Source organism: Alexandromys fortis, unplaced genomic scaffold (assembly GCF_014885135.2).
Source record: "Alexandromys fortis isolate MF-2015 unplaced genomic scaffold, M_Fortis_MF-2015_v1.1 scaffold_7, whole genome shotgun sequence".
In the NCBI taxonomy this organism is placed as follows: domain Eukaryota; kingdom Metazoa; phylum Chordata; class Mammalia; order Rodentia; family Cricetidae; genus Alexandromys; species Alexandromys fortis.
In genome coordinates, this window is record NW_026067920.1 from 7,228,817 (window position 1) to 7,246,581 (window position 17,765).

The 17,765-nt window shown below is 41.5% G+C and overlaps 1 protein-coding gene and 1 pseudogene across 1 annotated transcript in view; one reads left to right on the forward strand and one right to left on the reverse strand.

Moving 5' to 3' along the window:
* Positions 1-15,349, reverse strand: part of Mtmr3 (myotubularin related protein 3) — a 117,809-nt gene extending 102,460 nt beyond the window's left edge. The window contains exon 1 of the mRNA XM_050141073.1: positions 15,184-15,349. The gene's annotated coding sequence lies outside the window, so the exon portion shown is untranslated. The remainder of the gene's footprint in view (positions 1-15,183) is intronic.
* Positions 3,584-4,005, forward strand: LOC126500844 (mitochondrial import inner membrane translocase subunit Tim17-B-like; annotated as a pseudogene).
* Positions 15,350-17,765: the final 2,416 nt, after the last annotated feature.

Sequence of the window (17,765 nt, forward strand, 5' to 3'; positions counted from 1 at the left end):
TCCCTTTCTAAGTGAATTTTTCTAGAAATGAAATTTGCTAAACAGCTGACAATATTCTACAAAATTACTAGCCTTTTCAGATTCTGTATTAAAGCTACAAAAGGTCTAGAATCCAGATATGTTCATCCTGAGGCTCACACGTGTCCCAGACAGTTTCGAGTATTCCAAAACATTTATAGATGTCATTCCATGTCACAACATCAGAAAGTTAGAATGGTTTGGTATTGTGTTCACATATGTGGAGGCCAGAGGTCAGCATCAGATGTCTTCCTCAATTACTCTCCATGTTATCTCCTGAGACTGACCCCCTCACTGACCCCAGAACCCAATGATTCCACTAGACTTGCTGGCCAGTAAGGTCCCTTGCCTTGCTCAGCACTGGAATGACAGACGCATACCACACCTAGATTTTATTTGAGTGATAGGGACCCAAAAGTCAGGCTTGTGTAAGTTCTATCGAGCACTCTTCCAACTGGCCCATCTCCTCAGTGTCAGGCACTTTACTCTTTTAACTCTTTTCAGAACTCTGTCCTGAAAAACCAAAAAAAAAAAAAAAAAAACTAAAAATATTAATATGATTTTCCCAGAGTCCTGAGGCTCCTCTCCCAATTCTGACTCAAATAATTAAAACTTTTTTTTTTCATTAAAAAGCATTCAAAGCCAAGGTGGAGGCGATGGAGATGGTGGAAGTGGTGGTATTGGTGGTGATGGTGGTGGCATCAGCATCAGCAGTATCAGGTGGCGCACACCTTTGGTCCCAGCACTCAAAAGGCAGAGGCAGATGGATCTCTGTGAGTTCGAGGCCAGTCTGGTCTACAGAGTTGAGTTCCAGGATAGCCAGTACTATACAGAGAAACTATTTCAAAAAACAAACAAACAAACAAAGACAAAAAAAAAAAAGCCTTCAAGAGGCCGGAGAGATGGCTCAGTGGTTAAGAGACTGCCAAACTGCCTGCTCTTGCAAAGGACCTAAATTCAGTTCCCAGCATCCACAGGGTGGTTCACAACCACCTATAACTCTAATTCTAGGGGATTCAATGCCTTCTCCTGGCCTCCATGGGCACCAAACAGGCACATGGTGCACACACATACATTCAGGCAAAACACTGGTATACATATAATGAACCTAAAACAAACTAAAAAAAGAAAAGAAAAACTTAAAGTTATTTTAGAACCTTAGATTTACCTAAAAATCCTCAAGCACTTTCATTCAATTTGATGGTAAAGCAAAATGGTTAAGAGCTCAGACTCAAGTCTGTGTTCTTCTTTGTGACACCTGGAGTCACCAATCTAATCCTGCCCTGATCTCTGCTGAAAGGGAACCAAGCCTTAGGTTAGGATGTATAGTAAGAGAACGGGTTTCAGCCTTGCAGGATGGTGCCTTTGAGAAACAAGCCTGAGCTTGAAGCCTGAGCCCCCACTAAGTCCAGGGTGCTCCACAGTGACTGTGTGGGTCCTGAAGAACAGGGAACAGAGCAATTCAGGAGTAGACAGCTGAGACCAACCAGGATTCTAAGTCAGCATTGCTCTGTCTCCAGATGTAGAAAATGGAGATGACACTCACCATCCAGGCCACTGGACTTCACCAGGCACAGGGCTCAACAGCAACGCAACCTAACTAAGCCAATTATCCCATTTTCCCCTATTTCCTCCTCGGTAAAATTAGAATAATTGTAACTACCTCTACATACACACATATGTGCATACTCACATGCTAAAACACAAGCACAGATCCATCCTGAAATCACAGACACTCATGAGAAAGAAGCAAGCCTAGGAGTTCAGTCCTAGACAATCAAAAGAATAAATAAATGTTAATCACTTACACAGTGCTTGGTATGCTTAAGTAAACCTCACTAGGTATTACACTAAAATAAAAGAATGATAATAATTATTAGCTGTGTGGCCTTGGACAATCATTTCACTGTAAACTACAATCCTGCTCTGTTAAGTATAGTCAATGGCCCAAATAAAAACCTATCTAGAAATACTATGAGAATCCTAATCCAAATAAAGTATATGGTTTGCCCAAATAAATAGTAATGCGAAGGCATAGCCAAGGGAAAAAAATGGTAGTCTTGATAGTCCCTAAAATTTTATTCTCAGGACTGAAGATAAAACCTAATAGGAGACTGCTTACTTGCCATGGCCAAAGTTGCTGGCTTAATCCCTAGCACCAAATAAAAGGGGAAACACATGCTCTCTTGCTTGGCAATACAGCCTAGTAGCAGTAGTACTGTAACCCCAAAATAGCAAGCATGCATAGCATGAATAAGGCCATGAGTAAGGCCCTGTAATCCAAGCTACTCACGAGGATGAAGCAAAACTGCTTGAGCCTACGAATTCAAAGACCAACCTGGAACATGTCTCTAATCCCAGAGAGGTGGAGGCAGGAAGATTAGAAATTCAAGATCATTCTCTGCCACACAGAGAGAGCTCTAGGCCAAACCTGAGTTACATGAGACTCTTTATCTCAAAGATGGATGGATGGATACATGGGATGGAATGGATGGGATGCAGATGGCTTTAAGCACATACTACATTTAAAGGAGAGAGAGCAAAGCTTTTAATTGAAGTGTAGCAGCTCACACAAAAGTGCTCATAGCCAAAGCCCAGTGTGGTGTCACCTGCCTTGAATCCCAGCACTTGACAGGCAGAGCCATGAGTTCAAGGTCAGCCTGGTCTGAGTGTCAGGATAGCCAAGGCTACACAGAGAAAACTTGTCTCAAAAAAACAAAAAGTGACACACAAGTATCACTCAATGATTCTTAAAAACCCAACACAAATAAATAAATAAATAAATAAATAAATAAATAAAAACAATTAATATTAAAAAAACTCAACACAGCCATAACATCAACAACTCAGATCATAACTCAGAATATTTCCAGCACACCTCTCTTTTGTCCTCAAAGCCAAAGATGATTGTTCTAACTTCTGGTCCATCTTTCAATTCTGTCTGACTGATTCTTTTTGTTTGTTTGTTACTATTGTTTGCTTTTTGTTTTTAATTAATTTATTTTATGTATGTGTTAAGTGTTTTACCTGTGTATATATGTACCACATGCATGCCTAGTGTCCATGGAGGGCAGAAGACAGCATCAGATCACCCGGAACTGGAGTTTTATGGATGGTTAGGAAAGACCACAGGGGAATTGGGAACTGAATCAGGGTCTTCAACAAGAGCAACAAGTGCTCTAAAATGCTGAGCCAGTGTTCCAGCCCTCTATTTTTTAAACTTTATAGTAATGCAGTCACACAAGTATGTTCTTTCATATATGCTTTAATTATCTTTCTTGCAAGGAAAATATATTCAAGTCAGATGTAATAAAAAAAAAAAGTCCTATCAACACTATCAAGAATCATATTCATCAAATCACCCCAGGAGGCAGGCAGATCTCTGACTTCAAGGCCAGTGATTTGGGGGAGGGAGGGAGAGAGAACACAACACAAACTTAAGCTATAAATCATTCTCAAAGTAAACTTCTCAAACATAAAATTTGAAGTATCATTGTATTTAAAGGTAAATACTGGACAGTGTGACTAAATGACCCTGCTTGATGATATCAAAAGAACCTTCACTATGGGTTTCGTTGGTGGTGTAATCTTCCAGCTATTAAAGGCTTTCAAAATGCCTCTGATGAAAATCAACACCAATTCAGAGGTAATATCAATTCTGGGAAGATCCAAGTACCTCTGATTGAAGGTAAGCTTTGCAGAGTGTAGGGGACTGTCTTCCACCATCAACTGCTATCTGATGCAGCTTCAGGGCAAAGAAGATCCCTGGAACTCCATCATCAGTGGTGTGCTGGCTGCACTAAGTGGACTACTGACCATAGTGGGCTCCACAATAATGGGGAACATTCTGTTGGCCCTCATCAAGGGTGTCACAATATTACTTGGCAGTTCCACAATGCACCCCTATTCCTGGAAGACCCCAGCCAACTAACCCCTAAAGAAGGAGCTCCGGCCCCAGGTTATCCCAACTACCAGCAATACCTCTGAGGAAGCCAGTGCCTGCCCCCACCACCATGGGAGCTACTCCACAGTTCGTTCCCAGATGAGCTAACTCCAAAGGAAGACTGGCTCCCACATAGCCCTTTGACAATCCAGGGAGGGCCTCTCAGACTCCACTCCACTGAGGTGGGGCACACCAGTGACCTTGTCATATGATCACCTTTTTTGTCTCTCAGGGTACCCAGCTTCACACATGTAACAAGTTCACCCCAGATCCTTCCTGTGGCACCCTGATAAGTATTTAAAGTCAGTTCAATAAATAAATACATATACCATAGGAAACAATTTGCTCCTCCTCTCCACTCAGATTTCTTGTATTTTTTTTAACTCTTAGTAGGAGAAAATAATGACATTTAGGGCTAGCAAGACAGTCCAATGGTTAAGCGCCCTTGCTGCTCTTCCAGAGAAATCAGTGGTTCAGTTCCCAGCACTCACATGGCAGTTCACAAGAGTCTGTAACTCAGGGTGTTGGATTTCCAACCTGACCGCTCAAGAAATAAGGTACATATGTGGTGCATATGTACATATAGAAAACCTCACACATTAAAAATAAATTAATGAATAAAGGAATGAATACACAGATAGAGACAGGTAGGTAGGCAGACTGATAGATATGTAGAGCGATCGATCTTTGATGCACACATATGCTAGAGAGACTGCACTCTGGTTGTCAGGCTTGGTGGTAAACATCCTCATCCACTGAGTCATTTTACCAGACATGCATTTATTTTACTTTACTTAATATTGTGTGTATATGATGTGTGTCATGCATGCCACAGTGTACATATGGAGGTCAGAGGATAATTTTTAGGAGTCAGTTCTCTTTCTACCCTGGGTTCCAAGTATCAAACTTGGATCATCAGACTTGCATAGCTTTCTCTGCTGCACCATCTCACAGGCCCTCCAACAGTGGTTCTCAATTTATGGTTGAGACCCTCACAGGTCATGTAGCAGATATCCTGCAGATCAGATATTTACAATTATAACAGTAGCAAAATTACAGATACGGAGTAGCAATGAAATACATTATTTTATGGTTAAGGTCACCACAAAATGAGGAACTGTGTATTAAGGAGTCACAGCATTAGAAAGATTGAGAATCACTGCTCTACAACAAAAATCTATAAATAACCAAATGGTTCTACTTTATACTATAATAAGTTCCTACTACTCATCTATATAACGGCTTCACATTAAAAGTCTATAATCATTAGCCCAGCATGGTGACACACACCTGTAATCCAATCCCAGCACTGGGAAGGCAGAGAGCAGGTGAATCTCTGTAAATTTGAAGTCAGTCTGGTCTAGGCAGTAAGTTCCAGAACAGTCAGGGCTATGTAGAGACTATGTCTCAAACAAAACAAAAATGTATAATCGACACTGCCCAACAAGGCTGTCATTAGCCACATGACTATTTAAAATTATTTAAATTGGTCTGGAGAGATGGCTCAGAGGTTAAAAGCATATATTGCTCTTCCTGAGGACCAATATTAAAGCTAGTTCTTTTGTTGAACTAGTCAAACTTTAAGTGCCTGATAGGTACTACACAGCAAAGATATCAAATATCTCCATCACCATGGGAAGTTCAACTGAACAGCACGTGTGGTACATATTCATCACCGATTCGACCCTTAGCCTCTCAGCCTACTCTGCTAAAATTTACCAAAGAAAATGATAACCAGTGGCTAGTTATAGTTCACAAATGCAATGATTATACTTCATTGGCTCTCATTCTTTTTTTTTTCCCCCTCGGTTTTTCGAGACAGGGTTTCTCTGTAGCTTTGGAGCCTGTCCTGGAACTAGCTCTTGTACACTAGGCTAACCTCGAACTCACAGAGATCTGCCTGTCTCTGCCTCCCAAGTGCTGAGATTAAAGATGTACACCACTACTGCCCTCATCTTTCTTGTTATCTCTCAAACTCCTTAATTTTCCCTCCTTTGGAAATCCTCTCTTTGGTTTCCACTGTACATCATTAATCTAACATTAAGTATTAGTTAGCTCTATTTTCTCTTGTCCAGTAAATCAGTTCTTTCAAATTCAAGCTTTTATTCATATTAGGTCTACCTTTCTTCTCACTGCAAGATCTCTGTAACCAAGCTCCTGTAGGCCATTTTTTCTTGGATATATTTTAGCCTCTGTATTAAACATATAAAGGGTTCCAGTTCAGTCCTTTACCAAAACTCCCTACCCTTTCCAATTAACATACTTCTATTTATTCTTGCAGGCCCAAAGTATACCAACTTCAAATTTCTCTTGCCTACATTCAACTAATCAACAGATGTATACTTCCTGTAAGGGTCTAACTGGCCAGCCATTTGCCACAGTCTCACTTCAGCTGCTGTTTCTGAGTATAGTACAGAATAACTGTTGCCAATCTCTCCACAGCCTCACTCAGGCACATTACTACCCAACACCTCTCCCTGAAGTTGCCTTTCATTTCAAAAACCTAAAAGGACTCAATAGAGATAGTAAAAGAAAATTCCAACATTTTAATAATTTGAGTCTAACAATTTATGGAATATATTTTGCAAGCTTATCTTTGCCTCCACTATCTTCTATTTTGTGCTAGTAGAACTACAACTCAGAGTATCTGCTTGCCTCTGCCTCCCGAGAACTGGGACTAAAGGCATGTGCCACCACCACCACCTGGCATGAGCCATGTGCTTCTAATCCTAACACTTAAGGGGTATAGGCAGGAGAATCTCAAGTACAAGGCCAGCCTGGGCTGCAGAGTGAGATCCAGTCTCAAAATAAAAAGCAATAAACAGGCTGGGGATACATCTCAGGGGCAGAGTGCTTGCCAAGATGAATAAGGCTCTGTGTTCAATTCCCAGGCCAAAAACTAAGAGGAGGAGGGCTGGAGAGATGGCTCAGCGGTTAAGAGCATTGCCTGCTCTTCCAAAGGTCCTGAGTTCAATTCCCAGCAACCACATGGTGGGTCACAACCATCTGTAATGAGGTCTGGTGCCCTCTTCTGGCCTGCGGGCATACACACAGACAGAACATTGTATACATAATAAATAAATAAATTAATTAAAAAAAAAAACTAAGAGGAGGAGGAGTCATCACTATCACAATCTAACAAAGCGTTTTTAAAATGGTATAGACCAGGCCCTTCCAAACAGAGAGAGTTAAAACAACAGGTTACTTGTGGTACTTTGCAAGCAAAGGAAGGCAAAAGCATATTGCTTCACTCAGTCTCCAAAAGCTGAACTCTAAGAAGAACAAGGATGTATTACAACAAAACTGCTTTCCACAAACCATTCCACACTGGATCAGTTCTCCCAAGAGAAGCAGACTGTTTATACTGGTTCCTGTCATACAATTTGTCTTTTTTAATTCAATTAGTCAACAATCACAAAAAGTATAAAGTTGATGATTTAGGTGTATATTACCCTTATTATATTACAAATAAGACTATCTCTGGATGCATTAATCCCGTCACTCAAGAGACAGACACAGGGAGATCTTTGTGAGTTCAAGGCCAGTCTGGTCTACAAAGCAAGTTCCAGGACAGCCAGGACTGTTACACAGACAAACCCTGTGTCGAAAAGGAAAAAGAAAAGAAAGAAAAAAAAAAACAAAACAAGACTCTCAATTGTATGGGGCACTTTATAAATCAACTAAACAGAACTACTTGTAAAACTGGAGAAACGGGGGGCTGGAGAGATGGCTCAGAGGTTAAGAGCACTGCCTGCTCTTCCAAAGGTCCTGAGTTCAATTCCCAGCAACCACATGGTGGCTCACAACCATCTGTAATGAGGTCTGGTGCCCTCTTCTGGCCTGCAGGCATNCTAAGTTTTGCCACAAAGGCCATCTTATTTAAACTAGCAACACAATAAGAAGCCTGGAACAGACTCTAGGGAAGTTTCCCACATTAAAATCAGCATTATCATCATAAGCTTAATACACTGATAAGGCCAACTGAAATTTATTTCATTTTCAAGTGAGCTTACAAAAAAAAAAACTCCTCTTTCAAAATACAGATGAGTTTCACTATTTTCAGAAAAATTAGAAGTTAGTCCTTGCTTCAGGTAGCTTTTAAAAAATATTTATTTGAGGGGCTGGTGAGATAGCTCAGAGGTTAAGAGCATTGCCTGCTCTACCAAAGATCCTGAGTTCAATTCCCAGCAACCACATGGTGGCTCACAACCATCTGTAATGAGGTCTGGTGCCCTCTTCTGGCCTGCAGGCATACACACCGACAGAATATTGTATACATAGTAAATAAATAAATATTAAAAAAATCTAACTTTATAAAAAAAAAAAAAAAACTGGAGAAACGCTCACTGAGAGGCAGTAGCAAGTGAATCTCTGTGAGTTTGAGCCCAGACTGGGCTACACAACAGTTCTTCCAGTCTAGTCAGTCACGTGGTGAAACCGGATCTCAAAAAAAGAGAAAAAAACAATATTCCATCTTAGAAATCTTAAACACTGACAGCCAAAGCAAAACACAGTAAACCTCAAAAGGAACTCAAGGATGCTCCACTGGGTGAAAGAAAAAGGGATTTAAGCTTCATCTCTAACTCTCATCCTTGTTCATATTGTGTCCTACATTTCATAAAACACAAACAAACATATAGTTTATAAATTAAACACCAAGGTATTGAAGATTAATGTTCAAATTTTCCACTGATGGGGCAAGCAACCAAAAAGCCAAAGGCCTAAAGTATTGCTTGCGATTGAACTCATGTTTACCCCTCCACAGAGTTAAACTATAGAGGTTTAAGTCTTGGTGCTGAAAAAAAGAACAGAGAAACTAATACTCTTTAATCTCACAATTATAAGATATAGATGGCAAATTGCTAGTTGAATATATGAAAATAGGTTCCAACATGTTGATGGAAATTAAGACATCCATCCTATCAATATGATATTCATTATATCCAAATTTTAAAACACCTCCATTTTAAGGGATGGAGGTTCTAAGCATTGTTCAAGGCTCATTATTCAACAGCCAGGAAAGAAACAAAAACAAGAAACACACCCTTTGACCTGAAAAGCAAACTTAAAAGAATAAGAAAATAGCATAAATGCAGAAAATGTCCAGACAAGTTCATCACAGAACTGTTTTAAAAAATTAAGGCAATGTAAATTAACAAAAAACTGCTATAAACTATGATTAAAGAATACTAAATCTCCATTATAAAAATATTAATTTCACATGGAAAGCTTTTCTTGTAAGTATTCTAATAGATAATGCATAATCAAAGAGTTATAATTCAAATTGGACAGACCATCTCTACTTTTATGTATTCTCCTGGAATGGTTCAACTGGTTTGTCATTGGGTTGGTTACCTGGGTTTGGTTGTGTGTTTTGTTTGTTTACTTTTTCAGACAGAATCTCTTGTAGCCCAAGCTGGCTTTAAATTCACTATGTGGATAAGGTTAGCCTTAAACTAATCCTCTTGCATCCACCTCTCTCCCAAGTACTGAGATTACATATGTGCACCACCACACCCAGCATCTTGTGATTTTTTTTTACAATTAACATGTACTATAAAACTCATAATCAGAAGTAATTTCATTTTAAAAGAAACTATATGAGGAGAAGAAAGCTGAGGAGAGGAGGGTGGAGAGGAAAAGAAAAGGTAAAAAGAAGGAAGGAAAATAACATGTATTCCATCCTATGTGAAATCCAAATTTAACAATATATGTGTGTGTCTATACATGATATATATATATGACATGAAAACATGAAATCAAACAAGGTGGGAGCAAGAAGTCCACCATAAGAAGAGTGGAAGCAAATGCAAAGGGTAAATGAATTTACATGCAAAGTACAATGTTATACATGAATGAAACTATAACACTAAGAAGACAGACATTTTTAAACAACTTAGGGTCAGTAAGATGGTTCAGCAGATAAAGAGGCCTGCTGTCACCAAGAGTGACAACTTTAGTCGACTCCTTGGGACAAAACAAACAAGGTAGGGCGAAGTGACTTCCACAAGTTGTCCTCTGACACTTAAGATGCCTACCTACACCCGTACCTGCACATGAACACACACATACCCACATACTAAATAAAAACATAGTAAAAAAATGTTAAACCTAAAAAGAAAGTTACAAGGCTAGGGAGATAGTTCAATAGGTAAAGTGCTTGCCACACAGTTATGAGGACTCAAGTTCAATCCCCAGAAACCCCCTAAAACTCTGTGTGTTGGTGCCCCATGTTTATAATCCCAGCACTGGTGAGGAAGCATGAATAGGCAGATAGATATTTAGAGCTGGAAGGTCAGCCAGTTGGTCAGCTTAGACAAATTCAAATACACAATACCAGGGCCCAATGAGAGACAGTCTCAAAACAAAATGGGCAGTTCTCAAAGACTGATACCCAAAGTTAACGTCTAGCCTCTGCTCTAAGACACCTGCACATATCTATGCAGCCCTGGCTGGCCTAGAACTCTACATGTACATCAGGCTGCCCTCAAACTCAAAGATCCTCATGCCTCTGCCTCTGCTTCCAGAGTGCTGGGATTAAAGGTGTACACCCACGCCCAATATAGATTTAGATGATGATGATGATGATGATGATAACAGTAATAAACATAGTCCTCAAAACAACAGTTTTACCATTAGCATTGTACTAACTTATCTTTTTAATACTTTTTTAAATAACCACACTGATTGCATTAACCTATAATATGTCACTCAACATTTAGAAAACACAGTTTTGGGGCTGAAGAAATTGCAGAGAACTTGGGTTTGGTTCCCAGAAACCACATGAAGGCTCATAACCATCTTCAACTCTCCAGGGGATCTGCTTTCTCTTTAACCTCCACAGGCTCTAGTACATACACAGTATACACACATACACATAAAATAAAATAAAAATTTTAAAAAGGAACAAAAACACATCTAAAACTATACACAGAACATGCTAAGCTCTTTGCTCCATCCACTTTCCACCACAGGCTCCAAAATAAGAAAAAAGATCAAATATAGTAAGTCTATTCTACATAATCCTTATCAGCATCTGAACTGACAGGCTTTACTCCAGTTCAAGTAGCAAGGCCCAACCAGGGCTCATACTGCAAGATGAGATCCACTATTAACAGATACAAGTATTGCAAGGTTTCTCCACTTCTGTTGCCTTTTCAATGGCATTAGGAAATTCTGCATTTAAAAACATGCATCTGGTTTACCATTGCTCACAAGCCAACTCTGTTTATTGAGGGGGGCAGTGAGACAAGGTTTCTCTGTATGGCCCTGGCTGTCCTGTAACTAGCTATGTAGATCAGGCTGTCCTCGAACTCACAGAGATCCGCCTGCCTCTGCCTCCCAAGTGCTGGGATTAAAGGTGTGCACCACTACCACCCATCTAGACAAACCAACTCTTTCATGAAAATCTTTTTAAAAAGAATTCTAGGGGCTGGAGAGATGGCTCAAAGGTTAAGAACACTGGCCATTCTTTCAGGACCCAGATTCAATTCCCAGTACCCACATGGTGGCTCACAGCTATCTGTGTAATTCCAGTTTCAAGGGATACAATACCCTTACATAGACATACATGCAGGCAAAATACTAATGCACATAAAATAAAAGTAAATTATTTTTAAAAAAAATTCTAATGCAATGGGATTCTAACATCATTACATTTTTAGGTTGTTTTTCATATACACTATTCCAGTTGATCTTCCCTCACAACAAATGAAATAAGTAGACACTGTTCTTCCTCTAAAAATGAGGGAATGTTACATGGCTTCCCAGAAAAAAAGAGGGGGGGTTAATGAGCAACACTAGGTAGAATCAAAACTTACTGCTCTATCCACTATCATGATAAAACAATTTTCATTTGTGGTATAGAATACAATTATGAACTTAGAAGTACAAATACAGTATAAAAACAAAAATGAAAGCATCAGTATCAAAATCACAAAATTAATATTAAAAATAGCAATGACATGTTAATAATTGTAGTAGTTGTCTTGAATTACTAGGAAACCTAGTTCAATCCAATATGGAAGTGACCTCAAACTCAATTCTAAATCAGTGTTTCACTGATTATGAGATTACATAGAAATTCACCATAGAAGCACGGGAAATAGAGGCACTTGCAGCCAAATCTGACAAGCTGAGTTCCATCCCCAGAACCCACATGATGAATGGAGAGAATCAACTCCTACAGGCTGTCCTCTGACCTACACATGTGTACCATGGCATGCATGCACCCACATTCATACACACAAATAAATATAATTTCTAAAACTTAAAAATGAATTCACCATTTAAAATTACAGAACCGGGTAACATGTTAAAAAAAAAAAAGCCACACAGATTGCAAACTTCTCCAAAACATTCTCAGTATTGTGTCTTCATACCAAATTACGAAGTTCCCTCAGTGAAACCCAACTTGATTTCAACATTAAGAGTATTACAACAGCATTAAGTATGTTGTTTCTGCATATTTGCAACATGCACTCAAGTTCCAGAGCACTTTTAGGAAATGTATAAAATCCACAAGCTAAAAGCAAAACTCAAGACAGAATATTGTTTCTGGGATTTTAGGGCAAGGGTTTTGTTTACTTTTTAAACTTTTGTGTGTGCATGTGTAGTCATATGTGAGCCACTGCGCATATGTGGAGGCCAGAAGAAAACTTGGAATTGTTCTTTCCATCCACCACATGGGTCCAGTGGATCAAACTCAGGTTGGTGGGCCTGGCAGTAGGTGTCTTTACCCAGCAAGCCATCTCTCAGCGTCAGGCCTGGCAGTAGGTGTCTTTATCCAGCGAGCCATCTCTCAGCGTCGGGCCTGGCAGTAGGTGTCTTTACCCAGCGAGCCATCTCTCAGAGTCTTACTATTAAGCCCTGGCTAATGTGGCACTTATTTATATGGCCCACAATGGTCTCAAACTCCTGGCAATTTTTGCCTGAGTTGTTGTTTCTTTTAAATAAAAGATGCACTTTCCTATATATAAAAATTATTTAAAATGTGTAAAATTAGCCTAAATATGAGCTCTAAATTATCTAGATGAGGAAACTCAAGTCCAGAGAAGTAATATCCCAACAGCAATTAGTGACGCAATGAAATCACAATCCATGATCAATGCAGAATTTCCCACCAGTGTGTATACTACCTCTAAATTCAATACAATGTGTTAGCACCTAAAGTTTTGGTGGGTTTTTTTTTTGGGGGGGGGGAGGAGTCTGTAGCTTTGAAACCTGTCCTGGAACTTGCTCTGTAAACCAAGTTGATCTCGAGCTCAAAGAAATCCGCCTGTCTCTCCACCTGAGTACTGGGATTAAAGGTGTGCGCCACCACCATCCAGCTACCACCACCGTCCAGCTAACACCTAAAATTTTAAATACATTAAGACTCAAAAACAGTTCACAGTCTACAGAAAACAGAATCTCTTAAGGAAAAGTCAAAGTTGTAAAGACTGAAAACTCCCTCTTCAACGTAAGACATCACATAATTTTAATAACACCGATTTTTCTCATATCAATACTATTCATTTGCTTAAAAAATAATCTGGAAAGAAAATTCTGCAGAGAACTGAGCTAAGTAGTGGGGACATCAGGAAACAAAAGGCTTCTGATCTTTACTGAAACCAGGTGTACCTCTCTAAAACTACTTCTCTGTAGTATGACAGGATGAGACCCTATGCAACAGTCACAACGCCTTCTTTCACCTCTTCCAAAACTGCAACAATCCTCAACACACCCCTCTGAAGTATGAATACATCCCTTGACAACTCAGAATTCCACTTTACCACACGAAGTATTAACCAGGACTCTAAGCAGGTTTTTAAACTGACTTTACCACACCTCACAGCCTGAGGCAAATCTCAAGAACTTTTCACAATCCACTGTACACCTTCCAGGTTCACAACCCAGGTCTCAAATGACTGTAACACACCCTCCTAGCCTCCACTTTACTAGAAACCTGAGTCAGATGGTTCAGGAGTAACTACAATGTTGGTATGTTAGAAAGCACCTTCAGGACCCCTCTCTGCGGGCAGAAAGCCGACTTCACGCCTCACTTCCCCTCCTTTCCTCTAGGCTCTGCCGTCCAGTGCCTCTCTGGACATACCCTCAGTTAGCAGCCAACCTGATAAACTGTGTTCTAACGCCTTATGAACAAAATCACTATGCGGCTCACAACGCTCAGGGTTACCTAAATGTAAAAATGGTAGATGTCTTCATAGGCAATCAATCCAACCTTCCAGAAGATTCCACACTTAGCCTAATAATATACTGCACAACATTTACCCAAAATGGTGTCATCCTGCAAACTCTTCTATTTGCTCAAGCCATCGAAAAGAAGTCTTTCTTCGGCCACCAACTCATTTGGCCTCCAAGTAAAAGCACAAGAGCATGGGCCTTTTGGATAATCACCTTCTATATAACTCAATCATAACCTCTGACGGGTCACTGTTCTCATGGTGAGAAACGAAGTTGAACCTCCACTACAAGAACATATGCACTTTTTAATGCAAAAGGCTACACATCAAAAACATAAAAAACCGAGTGGGTGTCAAGACAGTAGGAAAAGTAGACTGTAAACTTCAGTCTGAAGACGACTGAACATCAAGATCTAACTCCCAAGTGAGATGGACAGCCTCCAGAGTGCCAACGCTAACCCCTAACTGTGAAACAAGTTTTCAGACCCCAACCAACAAAATCATGTTGGGTCCCGAAATGCAATATGTCCAACACAATTTCAACCCAAGAAATAACACTCATCTTTTGCAGCGCCATTTGACTAGTGTTCCCTGAACTCCTTCATGCACCCCTGAACTTTCATTCCCCTTCGAGCACTACCAGGTCAGGAGGATGCTGAGGCCCGCACCGCTTGCCCGAAGGTTCCAACAGCACGACCTCCGGCCTCTCCCTCCAGCTCAGCCAGGGCCTCGGGCCACACACTCACCTCCCGGGGGCCCGGAAGCATTTTCCAGGGCGCTCTAGGGGTAGCGCCCCACATTCTGAGTGCTACCGGCCGCCAGGTTCAGGATGGCCGCCGAGCTCGGCGACCCCGCCTCCCCCGCGTCACCGGTCGGGCCTCTGCGCTCCACTCCGCCAGCCCGCCCGGGCGGCCGAGGCCACCCCAGCCCCCCGCCTGCCACCGCCTCCTCAGCCGGTGACAGCCGCCGCGCCCGGCCGAGGCCCGCCCCTCCTCCAGCACCGCCTCGCCACTGGAGCCGGGGCGGTGGGCTTCTTACCAGGTAGCAGGACATGGCGAGGCCCGCCACCGCACGGCCTCCTCCGCCACCCCACGAAGCTGCCAGCCAGGGCCGGCGTGGGGCAGCGCCTGGGCCGCTGGAGCGTCTCTGCCGGCTACTCCGCTGCCGCCGCTGCCGCCGCCTTCTCACAACCACAACAACATGGCGGCAGCGGCCACACAGAGCGCGCGCCCGAGATAGATCGGAGCTGCTGGCGGGGGCGCGCGCGCACGCTCCGGCGCTGTCGGCCGTCGGGGGTGGATAGGAGTGGGCTGGCTGTCACGGGATGGACGGGGGCGGAGCCTGGCGAGTTGGTCACGCCCCGGAATGTGGGCGGGGCTGCAGGTTGGCAGAAAGTGGCTGCGGAGAAGCAACCCCAGGAGATGAGCGAAAAAAGAATAGAAAAATGGGAACTGACTAGATGAACCGTTACAAATTAAGAAAAAGAAAACCAAAGACTAAAAAGATGTTCAGGAGGCTTCTTTTGCTAGCTTAGTAACTCAAGACAGCACCTTAGCTTACTCTACTCTCTATTAGAACAGTAGTGATATTATTTCCCCAGCAGGTATAGGCAATATAAAACTAATTTAATACGGTGCATGTAAATATAGTGTGCTACAGGTTATGCTCAGAATACAAGTTCAAACTGCCTCAATCTCAGCTCCTAATAAAAATCTCAGTGCTCAAACAAAAGCAAAAAAAAAAAAATTACTCAAACTAACCTGCAGAAGAATCCCATAGTCCAACACTGTAATAATTTAGGTCAGCAGTTCAGAACCTCTGGGTTGTAACCCCTTGGGGATCCAATGACCCTTTCACAGGGCAGCATATCAGATACTCTGCACATTAGATATGTCCATTACGATTCACAACAGTAGCAAAATTACAGTTATGAAGTAGTAAGGAAAATAATTTTATGGTTGGAGGTCACCACAACATGAGAAACTGTATTAAAGGGTCGCAGCATTAGGAGTTAAGAACTACTGCCTTAGGTTCTAATAGAACCCGACCTTCTCTCTTTCCCTCAGTTGAATCCTTGACTTCTCCAGAAAACCAGTGAATGAAATTCATCCTTGTGTTTGTTACATTGTTTTTTTTCTTCCTCAGCACTCTGCAATTATTTGTTTCTTTGTATTCAACATCATTGCCTTTCTGTCTCCCTGGAATTTAAGAACTATTAGAAAAAGAAGGATGTGTCTGGCGGTTTGGCCCTTGCCTTTAATCCCAGCACTTGGGAGGCAGAGGCAGATGGATCTCAGTGAGTCCCAGGTCTCTAGACCTAGAATTGTGCAACACAATAACCAAACAAATCTCCTAATTAACTAAGGAATAACAGGTATTTATATTTTATCTAGCTGAATCTTCACAGCTTTAATGGGTAAAAGCTATCTCCACTTTACAAATGAAAAATGTTAAAACCCAGAATCAGCTGAATTTAACTAAAAATTCAAACCCAAGCCCAGCTGACAACAAAACTATACTATCACTCACTGGGTTGTGCGATGTGTACACCGCATCACAGTTCGAAGTTAGGAAAGACTTCCCTTGTTCCCTGAGAAGCCGCTGTCTTCCTCCTCTTCCAGGCAGGGGATTGTGTGTCAGCTTTCACCTTCACTAGAAAAGCACAAGGCTAAATAAAACTGAAGTGCAATGATTGCAGCTCCTCTTTCAGACCTAAAAAGAAGACCTAGTAGTGATAGGAACAAATCCTAGGCTTTCACTTTAGATGCCACTGTCCTGAGTTCCCCTGTGTATATCATCATGGCCTTTGTGGGACAGGAAAAAAATTGGACACCAGATAGATGAATGAGATGACACATAGAGTAATAAATGGGCTGCTTCCAATGGGTGGCCACTGATTGGACTGGAACTAGGACTTAACCGCCAGGGCAACCCCATGTTGGATAGCTAGCTACTGATGAAGTGGCTCTGGGTGGACAGTTCAACCACTCCCCCAGTCCCACAGTCCCCACAAGAGCAAATGAGTTGGTGTGTCACCTTCATATCTCTCTCCTTCTCTCTTATTTTATTTTTTATTTTTCCAGATAGGGTTTCTCTGTGTAGCAGTGTTGGTTGTCCTGGAACTCACTTTGTAGACCAGGCTGGCCTACAAACCCACAGAGGTCAGCCTGCCTCTGATTCCCAAGTGCTAGAATGAAAGGTGTGTGTCACCACTGCCAGGACCATGGGCAGAGGGTGCCATGTGCACTTTCATCTCTTTTTACCAAGAATAATAATTTGCTTTTTGATCTGGAGTAAGAAAGGAAATCTTTAACTGGATACTCAACTGTAGGAGGAAGCCACTTGTTGGTTCCCAGCCGCTCAGCTCTGAAATAATCACACAAAAATTGTATTAATTAAATCACTGCTTGGCCCATTAGCTCTAACTTCTTATTGGCTAACTCTTACATCTTAGTTTAACCCATTTCTACTAATCTGTGTATGGCCACAAGGCTGTGGCTTACTGGCTAAAGTTCCCAGTGTTTGTCTCCAGAGGCTTCCTGGCTTCTCTCTAACTCCGCCTTCTTCCTCCCAGCATTCAGTTTAGTTCTCCCTGCCTAGCTCTGTTCTATCCTATTACT